The sequence below is a fragment of the Passer domesticus genome, chromosome 2 (assembly GCF_036417665.1).
Source record: "Passer domesticus isolate bPasDom1 chromosome 2, bPasDom1.hap1, whole genome shotgun sequence".
NCBI classification, from domain to species: Eukaryota; Metazoa; Chordata; class Aves; order Passeriformes; family Passeridae; genus Passer; species Passer domesticus.
Window position 1 is genome coordinate 124,786,748 of NC_087475.1, and position 18,903 is coordinate 124,805,650.

General features: G+C 38.8%; 1 long non-coding RNA gene across 1 annotated transcript in view; it reads right to left on the minus strand.

Annotated features, from left to right (window-relative positions):
• The window catches only part of LOC135295054 (uncharacterized), a 58,042-nt gene extending 42,649 nt beyond the window's left edge, over nucleotides 1–15,393 (minus strand). Inside the window, exon 1 of the long non-coding RNA XR_010357101.1 lies at nucleotides 15,102–15,393. This is a non-coding gene — a long non-coding RNA (uncharacterized LOC135295054). The remainder of the gene's footprint in view (nucleotides 1–15,101) is intronic.
• Nucleotides 15,394–18,903: the final 3,510 nt, after the last annotated feature.

Below are 18,903 nucleotides of genomic sequence, written 5' to 3' on the forward strand. Positions count from 1 at the left end.
GAAAGTGCCTTTTAGTTAGACAAGTTGTGGCAGCTGCTTTGACACCCATCACCTTGGCTAACAATGCTTCCATGTCCAGCGTTATTTGAAAGCCCCCCCCACCTTTCTTGTGGGCGAAGATTAGAATAAGACTTTTTGAAAAATATTACAATTTCAGCTTTCATGCTCAAATACAGTCCAAAAGATCCAGAGAAAGGCAAGAAAATAAGTATCAACATTTTCCAGGACATCAAATAATCTAGTATTTAAAAATAATGTATGATTTTGAAGTACCTGTATGGCCAGTGCTGGGGTTAGTTGGGTCACCTATGGAAGTTTACATCAGTTGTTCTCCAAAAAGTCTGGGCTAAATGAATACATTTCTCTTGAAGAACAATCAAAATTGTAACCGAGTTCTGTGTTTTACAAAAGCCTCTTTAGTTAGAAAAGCACCTTCCTTGAGACAAGCACAGCAAGAACTTTGAAGAGGGTGGAAAATACCACAAGACAGTCTGATGTAAGAGATAAAAAATATGCAATATACCAAATGTATAAAAATTTCATTTTGATTAATATTTAGTAATTTCAAATTTTCCTGGATTATTATCTCGTTGCTTCTTTTTTTGGTAACACCTGGGCTATTGTTTGGACAAAACGGGTAACCCTGGTGGAAAAGCTTATTGTACTATGTTACATGAGGTAGTGAAAAAAGACCATAAAAAACAAAAACACCAAGATAAAACTCTGGTAGAAACTAGAGTTTCAAAGTTTGAAATTATTAATGTTTTTTTCCCTGTTAGGCTTGGTCTACAAAGTTATTGCGTATTCTGTCGTTCAATATCAGCATCTTCCAGAGACATTATCCGTTTTCTTTCCAGCTGCCTCTGGGGTTCCAGCTCATTGTCTGGGAGCTGGAGCCTGCTGTTGCCCTGAGCACCAGATCCCCTCCAGGGCAGCCAGGAAAGGGAGCTCAGCACCACCAACCTGCCCAGTCTGGCCAGCAAACCCCAGTGAGAATCCCAGACTTTATATAAGAGAGGGGAGTGACCAACCCAAACGTCTGACTCAAGCAGCTTTGGCAGGCCAAGTGGATATAATCCTTCCAACCTTATTTTTTGGAGGCTGCCTCTGGGGGTTTAGTGGTTCCAAGAGAAATATTTGATCCAAGGCAAAGGATTTCCACATAAACAGTCGGGGCGAGCGCACACTCGTTTCTCCATGAGTTTTTGTCTCGTGGCCTTTTGGTGAGCCCCATGACCTCACTCCCCTCTCACTCTCTCCTGGGTAAAATGCTCCCTCATTACAAAAAGTCTTCCAAAGATTTTTAAGAGCCTTGAGGACTGAAAATGATCCCTGAGTAATCTCACCCCTCTGGAATACAAAGCACACCGTTCCATGCAGCAGTTTCTGCTCACAGTCCATAAACTCACGACACAATTGAATTAGGAGTTGCTCTCCTTCGCCTGTTCTCTCAGGGGACACCCAAACATGGTCTAAAATACTCCAAAAAATGTACATTTCATCACTGTTTATTCATCACAAGGGTGATTTTTTTTTTTGTTTAGTGTTGTGAGGGGACTCCTTTTCTTCCAGCCCTGCTTCAGAAAACTGAGGTGAGCTCTGGTGAGGACACAGCACTGACAAAAAAGGATTCTACCAATCCTGTATATGAATAAAACCTTCACCTCTCTGCTCCCATAATAAACAGCAAAACTGGTCCTTGTTTAAGTGATGTAACAGAAAATTATGCTCAAAAGCCTCCCTGTTTCCATATCTGACTTAACAACTGCTATAACCATTATGATGGACATAAAAGTTAGTGAAATAAACAGTAAGAATCCTTATTTTACCACAATTTAGTTGCAGAGCTCAAAGAGTAGAAAAATTTTTAAAAAAAGAGATCATGGATGTGATATAGCCTTGAATTGATAATCAAATCCAGAGCTGGTCCCCAAGACCTCTAACAAGGGATATATTATATATATTATTATACATTAATGTACTTTCTAGGGAGGAACAGTTAATGCTTTCCTAAAACTGGAATTTAGATGGCTTTAGCCTTTATCACAAGACAATTTAAATTGTAAACCAGGTGTATTTTTCATGGTATTAGAGATATCTGCCCATCATCCTTCTTTTCTTATTCATAGTGAGACCTGCGCAGATTAGTGGAAGGAATAGCGTTCTTCAATATATGGAATTAATTGCTTCTACCTACATTGTTCTCCACAAGTTTATGGTTAATTTGCTGCTGAATCCTGCACCACCTGCTCCCTCTTGTACCTAATTTTCCCTCTTGTATGGCTGGGAAGGCAGAATACAAAAGGGAGTCAGAGCCTGGGATTTTGCTTGAGAGTCTTTAAGCAGGTTCTAACAGATCTAGGTGGGCATTGAGATATGTTATTGCAGAGTTATCCTCAATGCTAACAGAAATATCTGTTATAAAGTGAATTTACATCAGCACTTGGATTTGCCCTAAATCAAACCTTAACAATCCTTCCTTATAAATCACTTACTACAGGCAGCTGGAAGAAATGCAGAATGGTAAATGAATTTCTTGTTAAACAAGAAATTCCCACAAAATGCTTTGAAAAGTCCCTCCATCTTACCCAAGCCTGTGTTTGTTTATTAATATTTTAGGTATAAATCACACATTCACACACAACAAATACACCCACTTGATAGTTCCTTTCAGATTCAAAAGATTGGTTGTCAGTTGTTTAAAAATTCTCTCCTCCATACTTCTGTGGAAGAAAAAAGGTTTACAGACACTTGTCAAAACTGATTAGAACTGAATGGGAACATTTTAATTCTTGGAGTTAGATAGGAACATCCCTTTCTGTGTAGGAGTCAATGTTGAATTCAGGGAATGATATCCACCCACCTGCTGTCAGTGCTTAATTTCCTCTGTTGCATCCTCGTTTTACTATGGAAAACTGACTGAACACAGAAGTTATTCACCAATTGCTCACTATTCAGTGAATTAACTGAATTAAATTATTAAACAGCCCACGTAACCAGCAATTTCATAACACACTGAAAGCCATTCAAGTTAAGCTTCAAATTCAAAACATGCCCTGTTATTTTCAAATAATAATATCCTATTTATTTACCATTTCTTAGAGACTTCCCTATTTGCATTATGTTGCTTTTACTAAACATGTAGAACATAAACCTCAGTGACACCTCATTTATTCTCAATACATGCAGTACAAAAATGTTGTATTTGACTCAAGTAACTGTGAACCTGTCCCACCCGGAAGCATGCAGCATCCCTCTTATTTAGTATTTACAGACAAAAACTATTTAACAGACAAAGAAAAATTAACATTGAAAATAAAATAATATAAAGTGTGAAATAAAATTAATTTAAACCGAAATATGAGCTTGTGTACAAGGAGGTCTCTGCATTTACTCTTCAGTTCAATTTTTTTGTTTGGTTAGCTTGTTTTTTGTTGATTTGGGAGGGTTTTTTTATGATGACTTATTTGAAACATCTACACAAAAGCTGTCTGGAATACAAGAATGCACACCTGATCAAGTGTCACTGAAGCCCTTGGCAATGGCCAAACCCATTTCCACTTGTTTCTTTCAAAGGCACCACCACGGTCTTGGCAATTCAATATTTTTAGATGTTACTGGGAAGTGTTCCAACATCCCAGTGTCTGAAACAATACCTGCAGTGCCTTAAGAAAAGAAAAGAAAGGAAAACCATGCTCCAAGCAGAGCTAAGCAGGTGTGCTGCTCTTGCAGAACAATTTTTCTTGCATGGCATGAACTCCCTTTAAGGGAGGGTGGGCTGAGAGCAGGAATGACAACAGGGCTGATCATGGCAACATTACTTTCTGCTTCAGACCCCAAATTTTGATTATTGGGGAGGATTTCTAAGCACAGAGGAGCATCAATGTGAATAAATGTCTGACAGGAGGGTGCAAATAAAATGGAGCTGGGCCTATCTCAGTGGTGTGGAACTCCAAGCACAATCCTGCTCTTCTGTGGTTTTTGCTCAGGGACCTTCTGCCTCCACCCACTCCTTGTATTTTTTGCTTGCCTTTGACAGATCATTTTGCGGCCAAGCACAGAGCTGTGCCACTTTGATTGATGTTCCTCTTGTAACAGACAAATTTGGGGTTCCCCACAAAGTCACATGTGCTTGCCTTTACAGGACTGAAATTCCAATAAACCACATTGAGTCTTCCTTAATGGGGTTATGCTCAAATACCCAGGCACATCTGTTGCTTCTTTCTGTTGTTCTTTTCCAATTCTCTGCTTATTGAAGTGAAAGATAAATAGAGCCCTGGATATCCTTTTAAGACATCACAAATTATGTACAGCCAGTTTTTATGAGCGGTAAAACAAACCAGGATTTTCATAGTATTGTCAGAATTAGGAAGATTATTTTCAGAGATGTTATAACTATCTCATTCTGGCAGAGAACAAAACTGCTTCCTCAGCATTTATTGGAGAAAAAAATCTGTTTTCAATGGAGCCACAGCTTCACATGTCTAATTCATATAGCCTGAGCAATAGCATAGAAGATAGACTACTTTTTAAAAAAATAATAATAATACAAAGGGCTTTGTTTTAAGAATTGGCCATGGACCAAACCATATCATGTTCAAAGTTTGTGGAAAATATAATGAATACACAAAATCCAGACACAGTATCTCTTTCCCTGATTTAAGCTTCAAATTTTTTCTTGTACATTTAGGAAATGTAGAAAGCAGCTCAGATAATAAGGAAGAACAGAAATTTTCTAGGGTTTAACCAACAGGTTGAGCCTTTCTTAATTAGGATCATCCCTTTGCACATCATTTTGGTATCCCATAAGGGACACAATTAAATCAGATAGGCTGAAGTAATGGAAAAATCATGTGCAGCACTTCTCAGAGCTCAGCAAATAATTCTTTTTACCCAGAGCTGTGTATGTAACACTAAAACTCTTCCACACACACAGTTGTGAACCTTAAGAGCTGCGTACCAAGCCCTGATGTTTGAAATATCCCATTAAAAGGTAACACATCCTTTCCTCCAGAGCTGCTCTTGGCTGGGATGGAGATGCAGTTATGGACAGAAAAATCTACTCCTGATGCAGGATCTCAGGCAACAACTAACTGTGGACAAGCAGCATGTGTTTACACACTTCCCTGCGTTAGAAATAAAGCAGATTTTCGCTTAGAGAAAACTTCTATAAAACCAGAACAATCTTCAACCCCACCAGAGGATTTGCATGGAAATTTAGCACAAGTGGTGTGTGCCATGCAACCAGTTTTGGCTAAAAACTTCAGCACTGCTCCAAAGAGGTTTCAGAAACTGCTTACCTCAAGGGACACTCCAGCTAAAAATGGATGTATTAAAGGAGTGTTCTTATGACAGAGATGTCCATAGCCTTGACCCACTCTTCTGTACTTGCTCAACTCCTCTCCTGTACTATGATTTTTTGCTGTTAGGGCCCCTGAGCCTTGATCTTGACAAACCCTGGGAAGGAATCTCCTCCCTTGTACAAGGCAGGTGGCAGTTGTGAGCAGAGGATGAAAGAAATCCAGAAGAGAAGGCTGCTTGGGAAGTAACGAGTACAAGTGCTAATTTATATTTTAATGATTAAAGAGAGATTAAAGCCAACAGCATCATGATTTTAACTCTGCAGCTGGTGGGTTTCTTTGTTTTCTGGTCAATGAAGCTGAATTATGAGACTGAGGGAACTTCAAAAGTGTTAAAAGATGTCATAATAATGAAGGGAGGTCTATAATTACGGAGAGATTATTGCATATAATACGTAAGTGGATTGCACTTAAGCAGCCTCATCAAACCAATTTCCAGGGAAACTCATTGATGGCACAGATGAAGACTTCAGGTGGGAGGATAAACTGGAGGAATGGATGAACACTTAAGGAACAAAGTCCTCGTTTTCATGCTAATGTCCCTGTGCAGTTCAGAGGAAAGGGAGAGAGACAGTCTTTGTAGAACATTGTGACAGGAATGCAGCAGGGCAGGGGAGGAGGAACCTCCTCTGGTGTGGTGATGAACTGCTTCAAAGGAGCCCAAAGTTGTTCATGAGACAGCAGCAGCTGTAAGCCTTCTGCAATCCCAGCACATTTTATTATTACTGCAAAATAAAAAAAAAAGTCCATATCTGTCTGGTATAAGCAGTGACAGAGATTCATCAGGGACTGGGATATTTTGATGTTTCTGTCTTTTCATCCTGCTCTGGTTAGACAGGAAGAACAAGTTATATTCTCACAGGACCACTCAAAAAGACTCATCCTCCCTTGTGCAGAATGGCTACTGGAGCTCCTATAATATTAAAAAGTGTTATTTAAGTTTATATGTTACGGAAGAATGTGAAAGAAGTCTTCTCCCAAGCATTCCTCCAGTTCTGTTTTGGACCCTCTTCATGAAGCTGAATTGTGGTGCACACCCTTCAATTATAACAGAGATGAGTTGATTATTTAATCGTGATTAAATCATGATCAATCAGGCTCTGTGCCATGTGTGGGGCTGTGTAAGTTTTTGTAAATTCATAAAGTCCTTCTTTCTGAGGGTGCAGGCCTCCACCCCACTCAGAAATAAAGCTACACCGTGTCCATCACCACCATTTCAGTTTTCCCTGACTCAAGCAGTATTTGACCTGGAGTTATGTGCATTCCTGTAAAAAACCCTAAGCCAAATTAGGTAAATTCTGCTGTTAATGTCTGTCAAAGGATTGGTTAAATACATATTCTGCTTTGTGGGGGAATGTGACTCCTCTTGTACATGAAGCAGCACATGTTCCTTCCCATCAGGAAACATTAGTTTACGTTTCTGTTCTCTACACCAGAGCTTTAATTTACCTCCCTGTCTAGATTTCAGATTTTTCTTCATTTTCTTACACAAAATCACACAAGATTGTTCTCTTGGGAAAAGTTATATAAGTTCAGCTTCAACAAGGGACCAAATTCTCAGCTGCCACCAGCTGATGTTACCCCAAGGTCAGGAGAACAGCACAGATTTACAGCACCATTATAATTCAGAAACAGGACTCAGTCCCATCCATCAGTGTTTCCTATCTTGCATCATCATTTGACACTCACTTCTGAAGACAAAATACAAAGATGAATTGAGCCCTCTGGGTTTTTTAGCTACTAAAAGTTGCACTACTTAACAATGTAATTAATCTTTTCTAGGGGTTGTTTTTTTCCATCTAAAAGAGGAGTTGTCATAACATCAATATCTGCTGCCTTTCTCCCTTCTTGTTCTGCCTTTTGTGCATATTTGCCAGTTAACATTTATTATTAATTCATCTCATTAATTTCCTTCATGTTTTTGTTATTTTTCTGCCTAAACTTAAGCTTTGATCAGGAGCTGCACTGATACAGTCAATTTAGTGGGGTAAAAGATGTTTTTCACAGTTTTTTAGTGAGAAATTAAAAATCACAGAACAAAGTAACCGTATGGTGTCTAGCACAACAGATCTGACTCTTGACAAGTTGTCCTTAAAGACCACCAAGATAATCTGAACACCAGGAAGTCCAAGTATCATCACATTCATTCAAATATCTGCACACCTTGATTTGCATCAAAGGCCCTAAGGAATGGCTGGTTTCAAACACTTGACATCAGGGAGGAGAGGAAGGCAATACGTAAAACTATTGCAGTCCCAAACAATGTTTTCAGCCATTGCACCCAAAGATAACTGATCAGGCAGGCAGGAGAAGACATGAACACTAAAGGCATCAGTTTAATATACGATGCATAATATATATTGTATATCTATAATTATAATATAATTTATAGAGTATATATATTATATAGTGTATATTATATTTAATATATTGTGTATCAATATAGTATATTATATAGCATATATAATATATACAATATATAGTTTCTATATATGTAATATAATATTATTTTTTGCACTTTTTGTTTTCTAGACTAACTTTAAAGCCTTGTTTCCCCTGTCCTTTCTAGCTGTTGCTGTTCAGAGACTGATTCTAGACTTCACTCAAAGGAAGAATATCGAAGCCAAACTTCATCATGTAACAACTCTGAGGCACACATTCTTTTGTGTATTACCAGATTTATCCTATTTGTGCTGAGGCTCACAAATAAACCCCTCTCTCAGCAAAATTTACACAATTTTCACTTCTTATGCTAACACCTCTATTAAACTCACAGCAATGCTGATCACAGACACAGAATTAAACCCATGCTTAAGTACTTGCAGCAGCTGGGCCTTGGAGCAAAATTTTCTCCAAAAAGTTATTTCAGAATCTCTGTTCCTTCCTCATTTTTGGCAGCCTATAAGTAGATGCAGATTTGTATGCATTTACCAAAAATTGCTGCAGCTACTCTAACTCTCCTTGTAGGAAAGGTATACGACTTTCATTTCAGGATGGTAAAACATCCCAGCTACCAGGTGCTTCTATATATTTATCAAGAGCCAAGCTTGACTGAAGCACAGAGAGAAAGACCTGCATTGTCTCACTTGACAGAGGATCTGGCACATCTCCAATCAAAGCTCTCTGTAACACCAGCTTAATCAGTCAGTCTCCAGCCTTGGAGGATAACTCATTAAAAAGAGGCACGGAAGAAAAGGCAACTCAACGGTGTTTGCAGTGATACATAAATAAAGCTGCCTTGTCATAGCAAATTCTGTGCAACTGGGACGATGGTTTAAAGCCTGACATTGATCTAGGAACTTGGTACCTCGGGGCACAGAGGAGGGAAAAGCCATTTAATCACTGACATTGGCTCTCCTCGAGCTGGCACCAAGCTCCTGCCAGCAGCTGTGACCCACTGGGTGACCCCAAGTCAAAGGGCTCTGCACTCTGAGGGAGCATGGTGGGGTGACAGTGAGTCTGATCTGAGGGGGAGACAGAAAGAAAAACCCAACCAGATTTTATCTGCATTCACTGAAAAATAGTTATTCTTGAGCTGTTCTCTTCCCCATTTTGGTTACAAACATTTCTGGCAAAAAGAAAAAGGAATTGAGGTCCTGTATTGAATAACAGCCTTCCAAAGGAAGTTCTCTGCAGACCATTTATTTTGGGAGATGACCTGGTGTTATATTAAATTAACTACTAGATTTAATTAGTGCATTGAATTATTGGAATGCACAATATTTTCATTTTTTTCCTGCAGTCACCATGAAAGCTTGGATGGGAGAAGCTAATTTTTCCCTTTAAACCTTTTGATTGTGTCATGAACATGGAACAGAAGTCCCAGATAGCTGCTCTGTCAGAGGATGCAGAAAACCAAATAAATCACCCAATCACCATCACCTATATTTCTCATTACCCATTTTGAAATTTATAGCAGCTCAGCTTTCCTTTCAAATATATCTTCCAGTTGGCTCTTTCCCTTCAAGAAGAGCACGCCAGGATGCCAGATCTTTTTGAAAAGCCATTTCAGCAGACTATTTTCATTACACACCATGCTGGATTGCTTAAATGTCTAGTCAGATCTCAATCTGCCCTAAGCCCCACATGACACTCATTTGCTCCCTGACATCCCCTGGATCTCTGAGGTTTCCAGCAACAAAACACAGGATGCTGCAGATCTGGGAGAAAGTGACAGCCCAAGGATTAACCTGCTTGTTGATATTCGTGTTCCAGCACATCCCCTGACAAACAGAACACTCCAGGGGGCAAAAAAAGAGAGAATACAGATTATTTTGATCAGGACTACATGTGTCTGGGAGACTAATCCAAAATTAATTAGATCTGGGCTGCATGATATTCATTTGGATTTGTAAACATGGTGACAGGGGTATGGGGATTATGCAGATAGAGAACAGATAAGGTAACGAATTTGTTGATGATGCTTTAATAATGTCACAAATGTACTCCTTTGTTTTCATAATTGTGAAAAATAAGGAATATTTGGCTGTTAATTAGTGTGTGTAGACAGCATTTCATTAAAAATGAAGACGTTTTATTAGCAGAAATGAGATAGAGATAGAAATGGTTTTAGCAATTATTATCTAAATAACATTTAAATTAATGTTTCCATTTGGTATTGCAGTCACCAGTTCAGAGCAGTACAAGGAATGTTTTTTTAAAAAGTGACCTTTGTTAGCTGGAAATGGAAAGTGATGTATTTTGAAATAATTATTACTCCCTACTTTTTTTAACCATAAGGGAAACTTTCATGTGCTGCAGGCTGAGACTGCCCTATTGATTTCAACAGTGGTACAAGAGTAATTTAATTTTTAAGCAGCTTCTCCCCCCAATCAGCTGAGCATCAACCTTTGTGTGCCAGTAAGAAAAGCCCCAGTAGCATTTAATAATGAAAAAAAAAACAAACACCAAAACCTTGCAAACCTCCAGCCAAACACCTGAAGTTGCAAAAATACCAGGGCAGCTGATGATAGTACCCAGAGAAACAGACAGATTATGTTCCCTAATTTCATCTGGCCTAAGAGGGGTGTTGGGGGAAAGTCCTCCTCAGGATTTACCTGAGGGATTGAAACAGATCTTGATGGATTCCTAACCTGTCTGACACAAAGCATTGATCAGTTTAGGGGGATGTCAAGAAATATGTGAAGAAGGTATGGAAATGGAAACTCTGAGCACTCACAAATTTGCCAAAATTTGTTCTTTTTTTTTTTTTTTGCACTAGCAAAAGTGCAAACCAAGGCCATCTTTATTCAGTTGCTAAATTTCACATCCCCCCCAGCCCCCTGCTCCCCATCAACATGATCCAAGTGAGATAGCAATCTCCACTTGTGCTGTGAGCATGTCACAAACAGACTATTCCTCATTTTCCTTTTACAAAGGGATTAGATCCATGACCCCATCCCAAACTGTGCCCTGAGCAAAGACTTCTCTCATTAAAACTATCTCAGAAGTTATCCTGTTGCATATATACATATATTAAAAACTCAGTCATTTTCCATATAGAATTTTCAAATGAAACTGGAATACAAATATTTCAAAGAGGACTGACTGCAAGCAAGTTCAGATAACTGCAGGTTTGCCAAAATGCCAAAGGCCCCAAAATCTGAGAGAAGCTGAGAAATAATAATGCTTGCTTAATGAATAAAACCTTTGGGACAGGTGTGTCTGTACAATCCCAGTGCCCCTGTGACCTGGCTTCTTTCAGCACTATTGCAATAAACAAATGTGCCACATCAGGGGAGCTGCATCAGGAGAATGAGCAAGGGGGAAACTGAAGATGTGGAAGGACTCCTTCCTTGCCCCCCAGGAGAGAGACAAATTAATTCTGTAAACATTTTTGACACCTGACCACAGTGTCCCCACGGAATTTGCTTTTGGGAAGGTGTGTCCCTCAATGCTGTTTTCCACATCAGCAAGACACCATTTCCTTCCTCTCCTGCTTGCTGCTTCCTTCAGGATTCACCACCTTTGCAACCAGCCAGCTGACAGCTGACCCCTGAAATACCTGCTTCAGGTCTAGGCAGGCTCCAGGCAGAAGCTCTACAAAGTATGTTTAAAGCAGAATACTCACATAAATAAACAGGAAAAAAAAAGCCAAACTAGAACAAACATTTTCTTTTTTAACATCAGCAAAGTCAAGAAGGTATGCTGCTGCAATATTTAATAGAGTGCAATCCAAGGGGGATTGTGCAGTGTCTGAACAGAGGGCTAAGATTAAAAGGGTGTTTGCAGAACAGAAAAAGCAGAACAGGGGTGTAGTAGGACTTACCACGCTATACACAAGCTAAAAAAGTATTTTTTAAAAAAGTACTAGTCAGAATTTCTCCCAGAAAGAATATTTTCACTAACATGTTTCATGCCCAAGAAGCCAGCAGATACCAACTCCTAATTTTGCCTGCAGCTCACCATCCATCCACATAGATTTGTTTCCACCAAAGATGCTTCTCTTAGTGTGGAACTGAACACAAATAGTGGTATGAAGTTCTGGCAGTGACATTAAGCACAGAAGCCTGGATTTGTGCAGTTATTCCCTAGAGCTGTGCTAGAGCAAAATTAACCCAGCAGGTACCTCCATATATCCATACAGTTAGGGATAAAATTTAAAAATTCAGAACCACAAAGCTCATCAGAAAAATCAAAACTTTGGGGAGCAAGACATGCTCAGAGTAATTAAAAATATTTTGCCTCCTTGGCCTAGAAAAATGCCAGATCAGTCTCAAGCAAGGAAAAAACACTAAGTGCTATGATGGGGATTCAGTGTCACAAATCTTCAGTTTAAAAAGGAGCCCCAAATGGAAAGCTGGGGTTCTGCTCTGAAAGTGTGAACTTGCTATGGGAAATATAAAATTTCTCATTGCAAAGAGTTTTACACCAGTCTAATTGGAAAGCTCTGAACTTCCTGTGAATAAGACAAGCAGTAGGGAATAAGTTTTTCAAAAGGGGAAAGCCCTGATAATAGCAGCACAAACAGCTTAGAATGGGCAGGAATCAGATTTTTCATGATATCTTCTATTAGGAGAAATTGACTTTATTGGGCCCTTTGCCTTGTCTTTGGAGAAACAAGGGTGGAAAAAAAAAATTTAAAAAAATATACCCCAATCCTGCAGCCTTTGGGCCCTGCTTTGGATCCTGGAAACTCCTCACCAAAAAAAAAGGAGGAGAAATCTCACCAAAAAAAAAGGAGGGGAAATCTCACCAATCTCTGGTCCTCTCTGAGGCAGTTGCTTTGAGCTGAGCAGGTCTCACACCTACCTACCTCAAAGCAGACACCAACACACAACTAAAGCCTTACTGACACAAGACAGACACTGCTTGGGCTGAAGTACTTGTTTAAAACCCCAAAATGCTCCTCTAGGGTATAAAAGGGCATTTTCCTGGACCACCCAGGAAGTTTCCACCTTCTCTTGTCTACATGTGCTCCCCAGGCTGTTGTTCATCTCCACATGCAGGATGTGAATCCAGGTTCCCTCCCACTGGAACAGTATTTCTGGGGCTGCACTGTGTAATACAGACACAAAAATAGTCTGAACAAAAGAGACAGAAAAAAATCCTCTCTCTCTTTTTTTTTTTTTTTTAACCTGAATTCAGCTCAGGAGTCCCAGGGAGAGCTGGGCCATCACTCTCTAACACAAAGGAGGAGCAAGAGCTGAACATATTTTATCCTGAGAACACAGAATTATTCTAATTTAAGGAACCCCCACGTTTTCCTTCAGACTGTCTAGACTGCAGAGGTTACTTCTCTGTGTCTGCTCCACACAGAGCTAACTCTGCAGCTATTATTACACTACAAACATTTCTGAGCTAGCTTTAACCCAGGCAGATGGGAAACAATCACCATATAAGCTCACTGCAGTTGCCTGACTACAAGGAATAAAGTCCTGACTTTCCAGTTCCATCCAAAACTTGTATTTCCTGAGCATCACTGTCCTAAACATGCAACACTCACACCAATGAACAGGAACACAGAGATACTTTGGAGAGACAAATCAGCTCCTGTCAGCAAACCTGAGTTTCAGTGAGCACAATCAATAACATGCCAACACCAGTCATTCCTAGAATTTATACAAATGATGCCAAATATTATCAGTTGCTGCAGCATCACAGTGTTCATCCATATATGTGGAGCATATAAGTGATCTGACTGAGAAAATCTGGAGATTTTGTTTTGGAAAGTCATGTAAACTTAATGAGGGACACAGAAAGTGATCTATGACAGCATTTGGCCACATGGCAATAGAAAAACATTAGACAGAATAAAAATAAAAAAATCACGTAGATTAGAAAGTGATCGAGTAACAGAAACTATCCAGCTGAAAATTTGCAAATTTATTTAGGATACAAAATCTCTTGTCCATAGAGAAGGCATGCCAGTGGTTAGAGGTGAAGATTCAACACTGCAAAAGAGTTTGCAGGCAGCTGATTTAATGTAAAATTTGCACCAAATTGTAACTTCCCTAAGGTGGTTTAACTAGGCCTATCAAAAGAGAACACATTACTTTTGCTTTATCATTTGCTAGTCCAACAGAATTATAACAGCTAAAAGCACTAATGAAACTAATGAATTATTTTGATATGTAAATTGGCCCAGATAGTTGTTTATCCAATACCACCCTTTGTCCTCAGTCAAGATTTTGACACAGCAATTTTCACATTTTCCTTCATAGCACTCATTTTTCTGTCTGTGTAAGGGAACTGACTGATATGAAAATAAATTCATTAATGTTTGGGAAGCACTAATAAATTTTAAAAAAAACCCTGAACAAACTGCAGACAGAAACTTTTCATCTCCCCAGATAACCAACATGAACAACAGAGAAAGAAGAGATATAAACTGTTCCAAAAATATTGTATTTACAAGACATGGCACCCTTACTATGTTTTAAAGAGGGCAATAAAGACAAAATGCAAAAGAATTTTGGGAAGTTCTGTGGTGTGGTGTATTGTAAACACACAATGCATCATTCCTCTTACTGAGTACAAAAAAGCCATATTATCATAAGAAGCTGGAGAGGAGTAAATTTAAACCACAACCTCAAGGCTCAGCAGGTTAATGCAATTACATTTTCCTCCTGAAATACATTTTAGTGCCCTCTGCAATCCATTTCTAAAACCAAACAAAAATTGACCAAGTAAACAAACAAATAAACCAACCCCAAAGGAAACAAATGAAACTCAATCAACTTTATCCAAGAAAAAAAACTGCTCTTAGGGCAGATCTACCAGGTGTTATTTTTAAGACCTTCTTAATCACTACACAAAATCACAGAATCTTGCTTCATTCTCTTTGATATTTGCATAATCTCAGTTGACAATTATTTCAAGAGTGAAAGATAAAAATAGACTTTATAAGACTCCATTCATCCTGCCCTTCTATAAAAGTTTGTATGTACTTACATATGCACATATAATTAGAAGCAAAAAAAGAAAAAAAAAGTTGGAACAGATGAAGTTATTTTATAGAGATGATTTTTCTTGTCCTAATAATATTTTTGACATATCAGAACTTGCTTATTTCACGTTATCACACCAAAAAAAGTTAAGCACTTTTTGCAGATGATGAACTTGAGACATCCAGTTATTTCATTGCTACAAAAAAAATGCCAGAAGGGAAAAGTAAGTACAAGAAAAGCTTTTTTCTTCTACATTATTTGGGGTGCAGAATTTCAGCCATTTTCCTGAAGTTAGGCTGAATACAGCAAACAAGCATCAATAAAAGAAAAAACCACATGAGATGTCACTTACAGTCCTTGCAGGAACAGCACCACTGATACAGATCCCAGAGAAGCTGCTGCTTGCACAGAATTAACCTCAGTAACTCCTGGGGAATTTGCCTTTATTAAATAAATTATCTCTGTCTGAGCAGCACCTGAGTCCTCCAGGGCACAGGTTCAGACACTCAGGGGAGATGCAGAAAACCTGAGTTCCGTTTTTCTCCTCCACCTAGGGTGGGGCAGGTGTGAGCCTCGTTTTTAAAAAGTCATCCTAATCCTCCCAGAAAAAACAAAAAACAACACCAAACCAAAACAAACCTAAAGGTTCTGCTGACATTGCTTCAGCCACTGAGTTCTTTGCCTAAAGATTCTTCTCAAGCTAAGAAACCTTACTGCAAAACACTACAAAAGGCACAACTGCCACAGCTCTGAAGGATTTGAGGCTCAGGAAGGTGGTCCTGTTGCTCAGTTTGAAGGTGACCACCATGAGGTATCCATCCAGATGCCAGGCAGTCCCACTGCATCAGAAAATACAGCACTTCCTCTAATGGGTCATAGGAAATGGGGAGATGATTCTCAGAAAATGTTAGACCACACTTTTCTAATTTGATCAGGGCTGAAGGGTGTATCAGCAGATTAGGCTGCTTGCTGCCTGAAGCTACAGATGTTAAAAAGCTTGCTGCTTTTTTTCCTGGTAATTAACAAGTTATAAATTCATATATGGCATGTTACTTTCATCCTAGACAATTAATACCCATGTGTTTGTTATTTTATGACATAGTAACACGAAATTTCCAGTGATGCATCAAGCAAATTTCACTTTGGTTATTTTTTCCTTCTGCTGCAGATACAAAGCAGAGACTGTGAGGAAAGCTCTCTTTGATGAATTTCTATCCTGAAGGTTATAAATAAACTTGATAACTGCTCTCAATCCATGCTGGCAAATTAAATGTAGTTCTACATCAGTGGAAAAAAAGGTTTTTCTTCCAAGAGCTCATTTGTACTTTCTGTTGCTCTGCCACCATCCTGGCTCACTCCCTGGCCTCAGCTGGTGTAAATCAGGGCTGCTTCAGTGTCTTTGGCAAATGATTTCTACCAAGTGAAGATCTCATGAGCTTTTTTGCTGTCTTGTCTCTCCAGAAACACAGCAGTGATTCCTTACATTGGATTTCCCCACCAGAGGCAGAGACCCCTAAACTGCACAGGGAACTTCACCACTGCCCTCAAAAAAAGCAAATTTTTGGTGCTTCTCTTATAAAGCTGGGACTCAACAGGGACCCACAAGAGGCTCTTACTGTTTCTGCCACTTGTATTTTCAAATCATACAGCAATTAATAACAGAAAAACCAGCACCAAATAGTGGGTTTTAGACGACCAAAGTATGACATCTTCAAGCTCAATTCCTTTTATAACCTCTGCCCATGATTAGCTACTGCTCATGAATCAAAGGAGAGTTAACAGGATGGAAATTAACCTTACCTAATTAATACTCGATTTGTTTACATATTTTACAGTATCTTTATGTTACAGATATCTAAAATAATTTTCATCACAGGATTTCATGTTTAATAGGGGAACAGAAGATCAAAAACCAAAGAAAAGGCAGAAAACATAAGTAACTGTTTTCATTTTTTATATTTTGACCAACCCAGAAGCCCAGCTTTCATAACTTCTTTTGATGCATGGTACCTGAGCCACCAAAATGAAATTAAACCCATTCTCTCTCCATGTCCAACAATTCATAAAAAGATATTCCTTTTGCTTAATAACAACAGAAACAGTCAAATATTGTCCATCAGAATACATTTCTGGGAAAATGATGATCTTTTTAAAATCACAGATTCCTATTAATTTTAAACAAGTTATTTTTTAATTTTTTGTTGTTGTTGTTTTAAACTTCATCAAAATGTTTGCTATTTGTCTCCTCATTAAAAATTATAAGACAAAACGTTTGCTTTGCTTGAATGCAGTAATTCAAGTTATCAAAAAATATTTTTCAAACATTTATTTGGGAAAAATAGGTTTGTAAAATCCCATGTGAAACGAAAATTTGTAATTTTTGTTTGTAATTTCGATCTGTCTTCAGTAACCAATGGTGGGCTCTAAAACCAAGATGAGAAAGCAATAATTTAAAAAAAAAAAAGTTCTGTTCCATCTGATTGACCAGAAGTTCATAGCCAAGGTCAGGGAAGGGGTTGGGGATTGTTTGTCAAATCCAAGATTTGAGTCTTACCAGCTTAGAGGACATTGGGAAAACCCTCTGGACTCCACTAATTAGATCCAACATTCGATGATGGATGATCCACTGCCAGGTTAAGGAACTTCCACAGTCAGTAGACACCTTTTATAGATACCTCAGCAGAGTTAGCAAGGGCATTTAGTTTACAAAGTGGTTTGTTTTTTTTTTCTTTGTAGCTGGAAAAAATCCACTCACCCCCATTATGGCTTTGCCTTTTGAGTATGAGCTATAGGGGCACAGAACTGGAAGGGATTCCCTGGAGATCTACATCCTCATTATGTGTTATTGAATCCCTTTCACAAATTACCACAATACTAAAGACAATAATGGTTTTTGCTCTCACTAACACTATAATTTTAATTTAGCCCTATGGATAAAATGAAGACTGATGATTTAAGTGGTTTCTCCTTTTCTTGGCACTTTGACTCATAGCTTCCTAATCCTCCGCTAGCAACCTTAAACATGTATTTTTCTCTCAGTTGTACATATTCATGCTGGATAATCATCAATTTGTTTCTAAAATCCTAAATTCACTAATGCTTATTAACAAATTCCATTAGCTAAACTAAAATAGGCTCTTTTCAATCATGGAGAAGGAATGACAGAAAACAATAAAGAAGTAAAATTATGTGATATATGGTTTAAAAGTCAGAAAATAAGAGAGAGTAAGGGCACCACATTTTAGTGGGTTTGTATATGGCTCATTCCTTGCAATTGAAGGGGGATATCAAGAATTTTAAAGCCAGCTCCTTGGTACCATCCAGGAGAATGATGTGTCTGGTTCCTGGGGCCAGAAGCTCCAAGAGAGCCTTCTGTGGAAGAGGCTTTACAGCAGCTTCTGTGAGCCAGAGAGAAGGTTGATCAGAGGATTCATGTTTACCCCTGAAAGAATTTTCTACCACAGTCGTTGACATAGAAACCAAGAAAGAAAGAAGGATAAATAAGAGAAACTGCAACTGCCTATTCCAATGAGGACTTTGTTTGTCTTTCCTGACCAATGAGTAAACTTATGAGTATTGTAAGAATGTATAAAAAGCATGCATGCTAAAATAAAAACAGGGTTTGAAGCCTTCTGAAAATGGAGTGTGTTGCTTTGCATTGTCTCTGTCTCAACTATGACAGCCTTCCATGCAATTTTTGTGAATTTTTGTTTGTGCTCCTAGACACGAACAGAGTCATGAGCCCGAGAATGGAGTGTGAGGTGATGTTTGTGGTGTGAGACCACCCAGCCTGGAGGCAGCCGTGCACAGATGCACCAGATTCCACAGGGGCAGGGCAGGGATGCAGGACACTGCATTTCAAAACACTTATCTGAACACTTAAAATCCTGGGGATTACTTGCTTAGCTCTCCTGGACATAAACCAGGAGAGCCAAGCAAGTAATTCACACCATTTTAACTGTTCCAATAATTACATCCTTTTTTTGTACACTACTTTCCTTGCTGTGATCTTGACAATTTTCTCCTCACTTCATAACTATGGGGTTTCAGCCATTCCCATGTTATTCCCTTCAGCTCCTCCAAGGATTTTTTCTCCCACAAGAACAATCTCTCTGTATGCAGACAGACCCTCCAGTGTCTCTAATTGCAACTGG